We start from the raw sequence: 12,560 nt of genomic DNA, 5'->3' as shown, positions 1-12,560 counted from the left end.
AATTGAGGAATACGTAGGAGCAAAGGGAAACACCCTTGTCGACCACAAAAAGAGAAAATATAAAAAGGGTATAAAGGATATAGAGACATAAAAAGGGAACATAAAAATCAAAGTCATGTTTGCACATTCGATTAAAGGCTGCCGTCCCTTAAGACGGGCGTGTGGGGTGCTAATACCTTCCCCGTGCGTAAATACAACTCCCGAACCTTTCACTTAAAAAGTTCGTAGATCGCGTCTTTTCCGGTTTTTCCGACGTTTTCCTCAAATAAACGTTGGTGGCGACTCCGCGCGTATTCCTTTCGTGGAACACGCATCCCGCGAGTCTCGCATCGCCCTCCCGCCGAAGGGTAGGTTGCGACAGTTGGCGACTCCACTGGGGACTGTTTTTAGAGAGTTAGGCCATTTAATTTTGTGCAATGTTTTACCGTGACTTACCCCTTTGTTGGTTTCCTTTCATTATGTTCTTGTATATATAAACTCTTTGTTGCTTTTAGTGCGTTTTAAATGTATGCATGAAGTAAATATTTATTCATTTGATGCACACAAACACCAACACTATTTGCACACACTATGAGTGAAAAAGGGCCCTATACCCGGGTTCATGGGAGCATAAGGAGTGGAGGTGAATCTGTGATCATGCTAGGTCTCCGACTTGCTTGATTACAGTGAACCCTCATCTAGAGCTTTTCTCTTTGAAAAAACCTATTGTTGCTAGTAGTCCCTACTGCTACAATATGTTCTTCAAAGGGGATGATACCTCTAGAAACCATCAAGAGAGATATAACTACCTTGGGGATTATTGCTAAAAGCCTTGTTAGTTCTCTCCCTTATAGGTCCCTTAAATAGGGGCACGAAGCAAACACGCTGCGTGCCATTTTTCACACTGCCATGCATGAGTATCATATACCCGTTTGCTTATGTTCGGTAAATATTGTCATACTGTGCACATTCCCGCATTGTGTCTTTTGCATAGGCATGCATATGGGTTCTGTCTTGATCCCTGCTGTAAACCAACCAACGGAGGGTCCGTGTCGCCTTCTTAAAAACGTGCGTTGGGGCATTTCGCTACCCCTAGACATCGTATCTAAGAAGGGGACAAATTCCCCGGACCCCCGTATTCGTAAATTGCATCTGTGTCATATGCATTTCTTCATGCATTCATCCATCCCACCCATGAGATATCGGAGTTTTGATTTGCACCAGCTTTTGTCTCACTTTAGTAAGCATGGGAACAAATCAAACCGGCAAGAGGTTCTACCAAGTCAAGGTCAAAAGCCCAGATACCACCAGCATCAAGGAATTAGGGCGGTTGATGGAACCCCTCCAAATGCAAGCCTTCCGCAAGACTTACGGAAAGATCTTAGAGTTGACCATAGCAGAAGTGTCCATAGAAGCCATTGCATCACTCACCCAATACTACGACCAGCCTTTGAGATGCTTCACATTCGGAGACTTCCAATTAGTACCAACCATTGAAGAATTTGAAGAAATTCTAGGATGTCCTCTCGGGGGAAGAAAACCATATCTTTCCTCCGGATGTCTCCCCTCCTTGAGCAGAATTGCAACTATGGTCAAGGATTCCGCAAGAGGTTTGGACCGCATAAAACAGACTCGGAACGGCATAGCGGGCCTACCACAGAAGTACCTAGAAGACAAAGCGAGGGATATGGCCAATCAAGGAGAATGGGTCTCGTTTATGGATGTGTTAGCTTTGCTAATTTTCGGGGTCGTCCTCTTTCCAAACGTGGATGGTTTGGTAGGCCTAGCAGCGATCGACGCTTTCCTTGCCTACCACCATAGCAAGGAAAGTCCGGTGGTAGCTGTCTTGGCAGATCTATTTGACACATTTGACCGAAGGTGCGAGAAGAGTAGCGCACGGATCATCTGTTGCTTACCCGCCCTCTGTGTTTGGTTGGTTTCACACTTGTTCCAACAAGACACAAGACATCCATGTCCGCTCCTGAGCCATCGCTCGTGTACTGAAAAGAGGAGAATGGATTGGGACCAGCTCTTGGCCGGGATAGGAAGTAGAACAATCAGTTGGTTCCCCCGATGGAAGGAAGGAAGAGAATGAGTCCTTTTCTCATGTGGAAGATACCCAAACATTCCGCTGGTAGGAACGAGGGGTTGTATTAATTACAATCCCACGCTCGCTATAAGACAACTAGGGTACCCCATGAGGGGAGCACCGACGGAAGAAAGCATGTCTCCTTTCCTTGTGAGGGATCTCGGCGCACAAAATTCCAAGACTATACAAAGAATCCATAAGGCATGGGAAACCCCGTTAAGGAAAGATCAAGAGCTTAGAGGCATTCGTAATGGCATCATTGGTGGGTACCACGAATGGCTGAAAGTTCGCATACGAGGTTTAGATTGGCTCGCCAAGTTAAAAGTCGTCAGCGAAGAGAATTTTGAAGCACCGGAAGAGGACGAGGAAGTCCAAGCTCTCAAAAGCGAGTTAGGAAAGGCAAAACTCGCCAAGGAGAAGTTCAAGTTGGCTGCTACACACGTTCGGAAGAAGTGTGCCGGGTTACGGGAAGAGAATGCAATTACCGCAAGAGCCCTTGAACGAGAGACCAAGAGGGCTCGCAAGGAAGAGTATGGCCGGAACAAATTTCGCGGAGCTCTATGGGGTAGCAATAGTGAACTCAAGTTGCGAAGGGAAGAAAGGGACCAGTCGCGAGCACATAGCATGGTTCTGAAAGAGGAGTTGATTGCTTGTTCAAGGTCCAAAAGAAGCTTGTCTCAGCGTTTATGCGAGACAGAGACCAACATGTTAGCTATCATCGCCAAGTACGAAGAAGAGTTAGGTCTGGCCACGGCCCACGAGCATAGAATCGCGGATGAGTATGCTCAAGTATATGCGGAAAAAGAGGCTAGAGGAAGGGTGATCGACTCTTTACACCAAGAGGCAACCATGTGGATGGATCGGTTTGCTCTTACCTTGAACGAGAGTCAAGAACTTCCCCGATTGTTAGCCAAGGCCAAGGCGATGGCAGACACCTACTCCACCCCCGAAGAGATTCATGGGCTTCTCGGCTATTGTCAGCATATGATAGACTTAATGGCCCACATAATTAGAAATCGTTAGGAAACTTGTATGGTCTCTTAGACCTTGACTAGATATGACTTCCTTTTTGAAATAAAATGAGTTGGTCCCATGTTCCTACTCCAAAAAACTTGTGCAAATCAAATCACTCCTACATCTCATCTCTAGCATGCATTTTCTTTCTTTACCCACTCCTCACGTTTGGTTTTTTAGGGAAAAACACCATAACTAAACGCGCCGCAAGGGATCCCTATCGCACCAGATCCAAATCTAGAACGATGGGTGATCAAGAGGAGACGCAGGAACAGATGAAAGCCGACATGTCGGCTCTGAAAGAACAAATGGCCTCCATGATGGAGGCCATGTTAGGTATGAAACAGCTCATGGAGAAGAACGCGGCCACTGCCGCCGCTGTCAGTTCGGCTGCCGAAGCAGACCCGACTCTCTTGGCAACTACGCACCATCCTCCCTCAAACATAGTAGGACGGGGAAGGGGCACACTGGGGCACGATGGCAGCCCTCACCTGGGATACAACCGAGCGGCTTACCCTTATGGATTGCCGCCCAACTATTCACCACCCATCTTGCAAGAAGATGCGGGCCACATTGCTTCTCCCGTCCATGAAAAAGAGCCTCCTCAGCAGCCCGACGAAGTCCATAAAGACCCTCAAGATTATGCTCGGAGGGATGTCGAGTTTTATCCCCCGATCCCCGAAGGGCCGGCACCAGGCACGTTGCCCCAACCCAACATCGCAGCATCGCCAATAGTTTTGTCTATGGAAGGGCTGCCCCCGGCAACTGAAGAAAGGAGGAAGCTCGATCTCCTTGAGGAAAGATTGAGGGCTGTGGAAGGATTTGGGGACTATCCGTTTGCAGACATGACGGATCTTTGCTTAGTACCCGATGTTGTTATTCCCCCGAAGTTCAAAGTGCCGGACTTCGACAAGTATAAAGGGACGACTTGTCCCAAAAACCATCTCAAAATGTACTGCCGTAAGATGGGCGCTCATTCTAAAGATGAAAAGCTGTTGATACACTTCTTTCAGGATAGCTTGGCCGGAGCTGCGGTAGTGTGGTACACTAATTTGGAAGCTTCCCGTATCCGTACTTGGAAGGATCTGATTACCGCCTTCCTAAGGCAGTATCAGTACAATTCTGATATGGCTCCTGACCGTACTCAACTGCAGAATATGTTTAAGAAAGAGGGTGAAACCTTTAAAGAATATGCGCAGCGATGGAGGGATTTGGCGGCACAAGTAGCTCCTCCCATGGTTGAGAGAGAGATGATCACCATGATGGTAGACACTCTGCCAGTGTTCTACTATGAGAAGCTAGTGGGTTACATGCCGTCCAGCTTTGCGGATCTGGTGTTTGCCGGGGAAAGAATCGAGGTTGGATTGAAGAGAGGAAAGTTTGATTACGTTTCCTCCACAAACGTGAACGCCAAAAGAATCGGGGCAACAGGGGCAAAAAGGAAGGAAGGAGATGCCCATGCCGTCTCTTCAACACCCGCATGGGTCAAACCCCAGCAAACACCTCATGGTACCCATCAGTACGCGCAACATCACCCAAGCTTCTCGGCTCATGCTGGGAACGCCTCTAGCTCAACACCCGTGCAGCCTAAGGCACCCACCTAGAGGGAAGCTCCCCAAGTTCCAGCTCCGAACACGGCTCGACCGGCCGGTAATTCCAACACGACAAGGAACTTCCCTCCAAGGCCATTGCCGGAATTCACCCCGCTCCCGATGACGTACGAAGATCTTCTACCATCCCTCATCGCCAATCATTTGGCCGTGGTAACTCCCGGAAGGGTCCTCGAACCCCCTTTCCCGAAGTGGTATGACCCTAATGCAACTTGCAAGTACCATGGGGGTGCCCCGGGGCATTCCGTCGAAAAATGCTTGGCCCTTAAATACAAGGTCCAACATCTAATGGATGCCGGATGGCTGACTTTCCAAGAGGATCGGCCCAATGTGAGGACCAACCCACTCGCCAATCATGTCCAAGAGGATCGGCCCAATGTGAGGACCAACCCACTCGCCAATCATGGAGGGGGAGCAGTTAATGCAGTTGAATCCGATAGGCCCCACAGGTCCAAACCTTTAGGAGATGTGGCAACCCCTAGGAGGTTTATCTTTGAGGCCCTACAAAAGCGAGATGCATGACATGGAGACGTGTTTGGAAGTAGAGGAATTGTTACAGCGGATGATAGACCAAGGTCGACTAGAAGTCGGCATTAAAGGAAAAGAAGAGCAGCATATATGCATGCAATCTACGGAGGGGAGCGGTGTTGCGAAGCCCAAACCCTTGGTGATATACTTCACTAAAAGTGCAGCCTCGCAAAAGCCCGGGCACCCCTTAATGGCCAAACCTGTTCCTTTCCCGTACCAAAATAGTCACGCGGTCCCGTGGAGATATACACCTCCGGGGAAGAAGGAAGAAGAAGTCACTGACGTCAGCTCGCTGTCAGCTAAAGTAACAAATATCATGGGGCTGAGCGGTGTGACCCGTAGTGGTCGTGTGTTCGCACCTCCGGACCTACCAGTCCAACCCGCCGACGTCAAAGGAAAAGGAAAAGTGGTGGAGGAACAAGATGGCGAAGCACCCCACGCTTCGAATAAAGATATGCCAGCAAAGGGGCCCCCAGAGAAAAGGGATGGTAGAAAGGAGGTGTCGCTAGAGGAAGCCAGCGAGTTCCTTCGGATAATTCAGCAGAGCGAATTCAAGGTTATCGAACAGCTCAACAAAACCCCGGCTAGGGTCTCGCTGCTAGAGTTACTTATGAGCTCCGAGCCTCATCGGGCTCTGCTAGTAAAAGTGCTGAACGAGGCTCACGTGGCCCAAGATATTTCGGTAGAAGGTTTCGGAGGGCTGGTCAACAATATCACTGCCAACAACTATCTTGCCTTCGCCGAAGAAGAAATCCCCGCCGAGGGGAGAGGGCATAATAAGGCTTTACACGTATCAGTCAAGTGTATGGACCATATCGTGGCCAAGGTACTCATCGATAATGGTTCCAGTTTAAACGTGATGCCTAAGAGCACTTTGGACAAGTTACCATTCAATGCTTCCCATTTAAAACCAAGTTCAATGGTGGTTCGGGCCTTCGACGGCACTCGCCGAGAGGTTAGGGGAGAGATCGATCTCCCAGTACAAATAGGCCCTCACACCTGTCAAGTCACCTTCCAAATAATGGATATTAACCCCCCCTACAGCTGCCTGTTGGGGCGCCCTTGGATCCACTCAGTGGGAGTTGTGCCTTCTACACTCCATCAAAAGCTGAAATTCGTAGTGGAGCGGCACTTGGTCATCGTGTCAGGCGAGGAAGATATCTTGGTAAGCTGCCCATCCTCCATGCCTTATGTGGAAGCCGCAGAAGAATCGTTAGAAACCGCTTTCCAGTCTTTTGAGGTGGTCAGCATTTCCTCCGTGGACTCCCTCTTTGGGCAACCTTGTCTGTCCGATGCGGCGGTAATGATGGCCCGAGTTATGTTGGGGAACGGTTATGAACCCGGGATGGGTTTAGGCAAAGACAATGGCGGCATAACTAGCCTGATAAAAACCCAAGGAAATCGTGGGAAGTATGGTTTAGGCTATAAGCCCACTCAGGCGGACATGAAAAGAGGCATCGCGGGAAGGAAGAACAGTGGTCAGAGCTCGCGTTGGAGACAAGAAAGTGAAGGAAGCCCGCCCTGCCACATAAGTAGAAGCTTTATAAGTGCGGGTCTGGGAGACGAAGGTCAAGTGTTCGCGATATGTGAAGATGATGTTCCAAGTACTTTGGATTTGGTCCGACCATGCCCTCCTGATTTCCAGCTGGGAAATTGGCGAGTGGAGGAACGCCCCGGCATTTACGCAACAAGCATAATGTAAACCTTTACGGTTTTAAAAGCTCTATAGTTGGGCCTAGGCTTTAGAGTTTTCATTTTGTTAAGGCTTTGTGTCTTTTGTTTTGAATTTATAATACAAGGATCTTTCTTCATCTGTTCCTAGTCTCTACCCATTCTCATTCATTTGCATGTTTACTTCTTTTTCTAAAACGGCAGATTCGATGACGAGTCCCCCGAAGGTACTAATACCTGGGACCCGTCTATCAACTTCGAGCAAGAAATGAATCAAACGGAAGATGAAGGAGATGAGGATGTGGGACTTCCTTCGGAACTAGAAAGAATGGTCGCCCATGAGGACCAAGAAATGGGGCCTCATCAAGAAGAAACAGAGCTAGTAGACTTAGGAATTGGCAGTGGAAAGAGGGAAGTAAAGATAGGTACAGGCATTACCGCACCTATCCGTGAAGAATTAATAACCCTGCTAAAAGACTACCAAGACATCTTTGCTTGGTCATACCAAGATATGCCCGGTTTGAGTTCTGACATTGTGCAGCACCGATTGCCTCTAAATCCCGGGTGTTCCCCAGTAAAACAGAAATTGAGGAGGATGAAGCCCGAAACGTCCTTGAAGATAAAAGAAGAAGTGAAGAAGCAGTTTGACGCTGGATTTCTGGCCGTCGCTCGGTATCCAGAATGGGTTGCCAACATCGTACCAGTTCCTAAAAAGGGTGGGAAAGTACGAATGTGTGTAGATTACCGGGACCTGAATCGGGCCAGTCCCAAGGACAATTTTCCGTTACCACACATCGATATCCTCGTAGATAACACGGCCAATTTGGCTTTATTTTCCTTCATGGATGGTTTCTCTGGTTACAATCAGATAAAGATGGCGCCCGAGGATATGGAAAAGACTACTTTCGTCACCCTGTGGGGAACGTTCTGTTACAAGGTGATGTCCTTTGGATTCAAGAATGCCGGGGCAACTTATCAACGGGCCATGGTAGCTTTGTTCCATGATATGATGCATCAAGAGATCGAGGTCTACGTGGACGACATAATTGCTAAATCTAAATCTGAGGAAGAACACCTTGTCAACCTGCGGAAATTGTTCGAAAGGCTTAAAAAATATCAATTAAGGTTGAACCCCGCTAAGTGTACCTTTGGGGTCAAATCAGGGAAATTGCTTGGTTTCGTTGTAAGCCAGAAAGGGATAGAGGTAGACCCCGAAAAAGTGAAGGCTATCCTTGAGATGCCAGAACCCCGTACAGAGAGGCAAGTCCGAGGTTTCCTGGGGCGCTTGAATTATATTGCCAGATTCATATCGCAGCTCACCGCCATTTGTGAGCCGTTGTTTAAACTCTTGCGTAAAAACCAAACTGACCGGTGGAATGAGGATTGCCAAGAGGCTTTTGGAAGGATCAAAAAGTGCCTAATGAATCCTCCCGTGCTTATGCCACCAGTACCTGGAAGGCCTCTCATTTTGTACATGACAATCTTGGACGAGTCAATGGGGTGTATGCTGGGGCAACATGACGAATCTGGGAAGAAAGAGCGCGCTGTTTACTACCTAAGTAAGAAGTTCACGACCTGTGAGATGAATTACTCCTTGCTCGAAAGAACGTGTTGTGCTTTAGTATGGGCATCCCATCGCTTAAGGCAGTACATGCTGAGCCATACTACCTGGTTGATATCCAAAATGGACCCAGTTAAGTACATCTTTGAAAAGCCAGCTCTCACAGGACGAATCGCCCGGTGGCAAGTCTTGCTATCTGAGTTTGATATAGTCTACGTCACCCAAAAGGCGATAAAAGGAAGCGCTTTGGCAGATTATTTGGCTCAACAGCCTCTTAACGACTACCAGCCCATGCATCCGGAATTCCCGGATGAGGACATCATGGCCTTGTTCGAGGAAAAGTTGGACGAAGATCGGGACAAATGGACTGTATGGTTTGACGGAGCGTCAAACATTCTAGGTCATGGCGTTGGGGCAGTGTTGATCTCTCCGGACAATCAATGTGTACCTTTCACAGCCAGGCTAGGATTCGACTGCACCAACAACATGGCCGAATATGAAGCATGTGCCCTAGCCGTCCAGGCAGCAATTGACTCCGATGTCAAACTACTCAAGGTGTACGGCGACTCAGCGTTGGTAATCCATCAGCTGAGAGGAGAATGGGAAACTAGAGATCCCAAGCTGATACCCTACAAAGCCTACATCAAGGAGTTGGCTGAGACTTTCGATGAGATCTCCTTCCATCATGTTCCCCGCGAGGAAAATCAAATGGCGGATGCACTTGCTACATTGGCATCTATGTTCCAGCTAACACCGCACGGGGACCTACCCTACATTGAATTTCAGTGTCGTGGCAAACCCGCACATTGTTGCCAAGTGGAAGAGGAACGGGACGGAAAGCCCTGGTATTACGACATCAAGCGATATGTCGAAAGCAAAGAATACCCGCCAGAGATTGCCGACAACGATAAAAGGACATTGAGGAGGTTGGCAGCCAGTTTCTTCATGAGCGGAGGCACACTGTATAAGAGAAATCACGACATGACACTCCTGCGATGTGTGGATGCCAAGGAGGCAAATCACATGATCGAGGAAGTCCATGAGGGCTCGTTTGGAACACACGCCAACGGGCATGCTATGGCCAGGAAGATCTTAAGAGTAGGTTATTACTGGCTTACTATGGAAAGTGATTGTTGTGTCCATGTGAGGAAGTGCCACCAATGTCAAGCATTCGCGGATAATGTCAATGCCCCACCGCATCCTCTGAATGTCATGTCCGCCCCTTGGCCTTTCTCCATGTGGGGAATAGATGTCATCGGGGCCATTGAGCCCAAGGCCTCGAACGGTCATCGCTTCATCCTCGTAGCAATAGATTATTTCACCAAGTGGGTCGAGGCGGCTTCATATACCAACGTCACGAGGAATGTGGTGGTCAGGTTCATTAAGAAAGAGATCATCTGCCGATATGGTTTGCCAAGAAAGATTATCACGGACAACGGCACCAACCTGAATAACAAGATGATGGGGGAAATGTGCGAGGAGTTTAAAATCCAGCATCACAATTCCACACCCTACCGGCCAAAGATGAATGGAGCCGTGGAAGCAGCCAATAAGAATATCAAAAAGATTATCCAAAAGATGACCGTGTCATACAAGGATTGGCACGAGATGCTCCCATTCGCGTTACACGGTTACCGGACTTCAGTACGAACGTCAACTGGGGCAACGCCGTTCTCATTGGTATATGGGATGGAGGCGGTGTTACCATTTGAGGTAGAAGTCCCGTCATTAAGGATCTTGGCAGAATCCGGATTAAAGGAATCAGAGTGGGCTCAAACACGCTACGATCAGCTCAACCTCATTGAGGGTAAGCGCTTAACGGCCATGAGTCATGGGCGCTTATACCAGCAAAGAATGAAGAGTGCATTCGACAAGAAAGTACGCTTACGCAAGTTCCATGAGGGAGACCTTGTGCTAAAGAAAATGTCCCATGCTGTCAAGGACCACCGAGGGAAATGGGCCCCGAACTACGAAGGGCCTTTTGTTGTGAAGAGGGCTTTCTCCGGAGGAGCCCTGGTGCTTACCAACATGGATGGCGAAGAGCTACCTTCACCCGTGAACTCTGATGTCGTCAAACAATATTATGCTTAGAAGCTGGGGCAATTAAGGATGTCGCTGCATGTTCTCTATCTTTATGCGTTTTCTAGATTTCCCCCCAGGGATTTCCGGTCCGTTGTATCTCTTGTTACGATCTTTCAAAGAAATGAACATGGATTTGAGGCTTTTAGTCCTCACGTTAGTTTCACACCTTGCGTTAATTTGTGATCGCCTGAGCCCTTCCGCTCAGTTCATGGGATCCCCCAAGCGCTTAATTAGAATTGAACCTGAACCAACTTTCCCTAAATTTTCTGCATTTGAAAACATTCATGCATACGCATACGCATACGCATGTATATTGTTGTGGTAAAACAGGGGCAGGATCGCCTTGGGCTACCTTTTGGAGTGAAGACAAAACATAAACGGCAGAAACCAGTCAAGGTAGAGTAATGATGCGGCCAAGATTGGCCATACCTGGTTATTTATTACTTGCAGGTGCTTAAGGATGAACGCAAGCGGGGATGGGGTCACGACCGACCGATCGTTACCCTTCTCTGTGCGAAACAAGCAGGGAATGTCGCTGCAAGGCAGCCCCGTATCCTTTGTATTTTGCAGCTTTCTTTTACTATTTGTTTGTTTTGAAAAGGAAAAGAGTAATGATAAAATAAGTAATCGACGCCTAATTCTGACCTAAGTAAGTTCAAGTTAGGCAAAATGCTGATCCCTGAGAAGGGAGTGGACATGGTTAATGTTCCCCTCAAAAAAAAAAAAAAAAAAAATGCAGGTTAGCTCGCCTGGGCGAGCTGGGCTCGCCTGGGCGAGCCACCCCTGCACCAAATTATAAAACTGACGAAAGGGGGGACGTTTTTGCATTCAAAAACTTCCCGTCCCCCCTTTCAAAAGCCATACCCACGGGATTGACGAGTTTGCAGCCCTAGGATCATCCTTTTTCGCATTTTTTGATTCCATTTTGCGTTTTTGTTCATCACCAACAAGTAAGTATTCCATCCCTAAGCTTTCTAGCTTTTCATTGGTGTATTTTGATCTCCTTTTGGTGCTCTAAATTGTGGGAATGTGCTCAAATATATGGGGCAATTTTGGTTTGTTTTCTTGCTTGATTAAGTTGAGTTAGAGGTTTGTATGGGATGGCCCTAGGCCTATAATGCATTTTGAAACAATGGGACATGCTACATTGTCCCCGTTCCCTTGCTATTGACGCCTAAACGCGCGCCCACCAAGTGTTCGGTGAAATGCCTCAATGGCATTAGCGCGTGACTTTTGTAAGGAAACAACCCATGGGGCATTTTGGTTTGTACATAGTTTCTATTGTTGGAACATGTATTCATTCCCGAAAAAGGCTAGAGTAATTGCCCCACATATATCCTAGGCCTAGAAACTAAAATTTTATGCAAAAAGAATACAAAAGGAAGTGCATATTGGGTAAGGTTACCCTTTTTGGCCAGCAATCAGCTATGGGCCACACTATAATTTTTTCCCTACGCCTAGTTGTTTAGGAATTGTGCTCGTCATGAATGTGTAGGTTTAGAATAGGTAGCAAGATACCTTTGGCAATTTGCACTTTGGGTATGAATAGCAAAATACTTGAATGTATGTATATATAATTTTTGGTAGTCAAAAATGTCTCACAAAAAATATATATAAATATGTTGCATGTTATGTGAAGAAAACATATTACAAAAAAATATACCTTTTAAATTTGAATGCAATTTTAGTCAGCAAAGGAAAATATGCTTGAATTTGCATGCGACTTTAGGTAGCAAAAACTTGAAAAAAGGAGCATGAAATGTAGCACCTTATTGTGTAGATAGTCAAGATTCATCATGAAGTTTGCGTATGTAGGTATTAGAAATGCCAAGATGTGCACATGTGCAATTTTTGGTGCCCCAAAATGCTTGAGTATGCATGTATGTGAGTTTAGCCAAGGAGATGTGTGTGATGTAAGTAACAAATACACCTTGGAGGTACGTGTAAATAATCTAGGTAACGAAGCTGCCTTGATTGTATATGGGTGCATTTTTCGGTTAAATGTCTTGTGCAAGAGAATGTTTGT

The sequence above is a fragment of the Glycine max genome, chromosome 9 (genome assembly GCF_000004515.6).
Source record: "Glycine max cultivar Williams 82 chromosome 9, Glycine_max_v4.0, whole genome shotgun sequence".
NCBI classification, from domain to species: domain Eukaryota; kingdom Viridiplantae; phylum Streptophyta; class Magnoliopsida; order Fabales; family Fabaceae; genus Glycine; species Glycine max.
Note: the sequence above shows the minus strand (reverse complement) of the source record.